Below are 3,738 nucleotides of genomic sequence, written 5' to 3'. Positions count from 1 at the left end.
TTCATCTCAGCATCCCTTTCTTCTCTGCATCCCTTTTTTCTCAGCTTGTGGGTGGCTTCAACTCTTTTATTAAATGCCAGTCTGCCATTGAGAGGTTAGACTCTGTCAGCTTAGTTACTCTTTTAAGAATAACTGTTTCAACTGCAGTTCCACTGCATATCAGAAGCCATCAGTCCACTGCCTGAACAATAAAAGGGCATTGTACCTTTTCCGGATTGCAAAGGCCACTTCAGGGATGGTGCCATATCTTTCTGGCCTCAGAAGATGCCTGTTGCTAAAGCCACAACCACACTTGTCTTGGCAAGAATCAGTAGTCCTTTGTTTCGTGCCCTGTCTGTCCATTTTTGTCCTGTTGTCAGCAGTCGATTCGAGGATACTTTGTTGTCCAGTGGCTAACTTTTGCCACAATGAAAGTTAACTCCATATGAAGTTTCTTCAATGCCCATATTTTCTCTGAAGTAGATTGGTACTGCCAGGAGCCGATATGTCTCATAGTCATAAAAAAGGAAAAAATTTCTAAGTTATTAAAACATTTTAAATGCCATATTCTGTAGCTCTCTGAAGGGTTTGAAGATGACCTGTCTATCTAAAATAAATCTGTTCGATCTTGAAAACATACCTAATATGACTACAAGCTCGATTGTAATGTCTAACTACTAACTTTCATTTCTTTATGTCCTAATAGTTGGTAATAATAACAATCAAGGATCAGAAAATTGCATTACATTGTTAAATGAATGGTATAAGTACAATATCTTGAACAAGATTAAAAATATATGTATAGCATTTTCTAAACAATATCAATCTCAGTATATATAATTTGTATACAATATAAAAAATCCAATCCAATGTAAAGTATTTAAAACTAGTAATTGTCTTTTAAAAGTAGATTCAATAATCTTTTTATCTATATCTTCTCTTTATTTTTCCAAGTAGATTCAATAATCTACCTTCTTTTTTTTTTTTATCCAAAATGTGTTTATTGGGATGGTTCGCACTCATCTTGAATCAGGTGCTTTTCAGTGCTGCTTCCTCCTGAAGGAGCATCCTTCTGTCAGCCTTGCTTTTCTGCCTGTGGCCTGACAGAGGACAGTGGAGCAGCCAAAACACAAGACCACCGTCTGTGCATGGCTAAAGACCGTGGTGATCTTATAGCATCCTGGGCATTTCCTGTCCATAAAGTAGGAATTGGGGCTCTGCACCAGGCACTTTTTCTTGTGTTTCCTCTTTTCCTCTTATGGAGAGGGATGAAGGAGATCCTTTGCAAGAGGCATGTTCTCGTAGGGAGGTCATCACCACCAGAAAGGCTCAATAATCTACCTTCTATTCTATCATTTCTATGTATCTTTTTTTTTTTTTAAAAAAACAAGACCTTAAATTTAATCTCCTTTGCTTAGCCCTTTTCCTAACCCTTAACAACAACTTGTAACCAACCCCCCTAAACAATGAAAATTATCCCAGGCCCCAAACCCATTAAAAGACCAAAAAACCACCCGCCCCACATCACCTCTTTGGGAATGTGGGCGTCATATTCTTAAAATTGCTTCCTGCTGGGTATGGGCGAAGATATCTTTATTCTGAAAAGAAAATTTTTGGGTTAATTGTCAAATTCTAGGAAAGGTAACTATATCCTTCGTTATCTAGTCTGTGTATAATGCCAAAGTTCGGGATTTAATCTCAAGTCCTTATTCAAGTAGTCTTTGAGACGGGATCATCTCAGTTAGGCCTCTGAAAATTGCTCTGAGCACTTTATAGTCCAAAGCTGATCTGTAGATGATGTTTGTCAGCTTAGTGATATTATTATTGTCCACTTGGAATTATTGTTATTGTGGGACCCCATCTTCTTCCTGGAGACTTCAGTTGTTAAACCTGGCTGTGATTTCCTGCAGAAAACTGATAAGAGACTTGAACACAAAGACATGATTAGGCAGCTAATTGAAGCCTTTTTTCTAGAATTAGTATTCTACATGACCAATAATATATTAACAAAGTTTAATATATATATATCTTGTAAATTTTGATATAAAATTTATACATTAAGAAAAGGTGGCCGGGCGGTGGTGGCGCAGGCCTTTAATCCCAGCACTCGGGAGGCAGAGGCAGGCTGATCTCTGTGAGTTCGAGGCCAGCCTGGGCTACCAAGTGAGTTCCAGGAAAGGCGCAAAGCTACACAGAGAAACCCTGTCTCGAAAAGCCAAAAAAAAAAAAAAAAAAAAAAAAAGGTTAAAGAATCAGAATAGAATCAAAGAATTGAAATTAGTAGTAATAGAATAGTTCCTTAATTAATTTGGTTTTTCTCCTGTCCCATGCCAGAAGATGGCTCTTTCTTCTGGCATGATACAGGGAGTTTGCATTTTCCTTTTAACAACATGCTTGAGTTTAAAGAAGGAAAGAGCCATTCTCCAACTCCAAACCCAGGTTTAAATTTTAATTAAACTGGGACTACAAGAAGACCAATAGTGTTAAAGTTCTTTAGAGAAGAGCAGAAACAAACATTTAGGAAGACTTATGAAATTTTATAGATGATATACCAATAGGCCAATTTATTCCTTTTCTTGGGACATTTTTTTCTAGATGATTTATCCTTTTTCTTCAGTTGTCTCATTTGTCCAGTGTTCTTCAGATTTCTTAACCTTCATTCTCCTAAAAGACAAAAACAAAAACCTTTCCCCAAGACTAATTTTGGGGAGGTTCCCTTTTGGCAACATCTATCTGATTAAATGAAAAGACGTGTTAATGGTGTAAGTTAGTTTAAATTGGATGGTCATGCTGGTTGATAAACTATCACCTCTTCTAATTAAGAGGTCTCTCTTGTTCAAATCGAACCTTTATCAATTTTGATGGTATCCACAGCTAATCTTCTCCTATAGAAACAAAAGCAAAACCTCGTCCCCAACATAACACATATTCTGGTTTCCATTCTGAGGTCAGCACATCCTTAAAGTATATAGGCTGATTTAATTCTGTAGTTTTTTCTGTTATCCAATGTCTCTAGGCAGCTGTTGTTCCTTTCTCATTAGCACTGAGAAAATTCAAAGTTAATAGAGCATTATGCAATCTATTTCTGGGGGGTTTTGTTACCCCTTTCTGTTTATTTAGCATATCCTTTAGAGTTCTGTTTGATTTTTCTATAACTGCTTGTCCTGTAGGATTATATGGTATACCTGTAATATGCTTTATATGGTAATAAGCAAAAAAATTGTTTCATTTTAACAGAGACATATGCTGGAGCATTGTCAGTTTTAATTTATGCAGGTATACCCATGATGACCATAACTTCTAGCAAATGAGTGATTACAGAATCAGCTTTTTCAGAACTCAAAGCAGTTGCCCATTGAAATCCTGAGTAACAATGGTATGATGTACATATTTCAATTTTCCAAATTCTGCAAAGTGAAACACATCCATCTGCCAGATTTCATTTCTCTGAGTACCCTTTGGGTTACATCCTGCTGGTAATGGCATCTGATTGTAAAAGGAACAAGTAGGACATTTTCTTACAATTTCCTTGACTTGTTTGCCAGGTTATGGAAAAATCCTTTTTTAAACCTTTACTATTGACATGATGTTTTTTTATGAAATTCTGAAGCCTCCAGCACATTTCCTATCAATAATTTACAGTCTCATCATTACCTTGTGCTAGAGTGCCTGGCAGACCTGTATGGGATCAGATGTGAATTATATATAAAGGATGATTCCTATTCCTTATTATATTTCGTAATTAAATAAATAGTGAAG

At 36.4% G+C, this 3,738-nt stretch overlaps 1 pseudogene; it reads right to left on the bottom strand.

Annotated features, from left to right (window-relative positions):
* Nucleotides 1–933: 933 nt before the first annotated feature.
* On the bottom strand, nt 934–1,374 carry LOC107401928 (small ribosomal subunit protein eS27 pseudogene; annotated as a pseudogene).
* Nucleotides 1,375–3,738: the final 2,364 nt, after the last annotated feature.

The sequence above is a fragment of the Peromyscus maniculatus genome, chromosome 20 (assembly GCF_049852395.1).
Source record: "Peromyscus maniculatus bairdii isolate BWxNUB_F1_BW_parent chromosome 20, HU_Pman_BW_mat_3.1, whole genome shotgun sequence".
NCBI lineage: Eukaryota > Metazoa > Chordata > Mammalia > Rodentia > Cricetidae > Peromyscus > Peromyscus maniculatus.
This window is presented reverse-complemented; position numbering and strand designations above follow the sequence as displayed.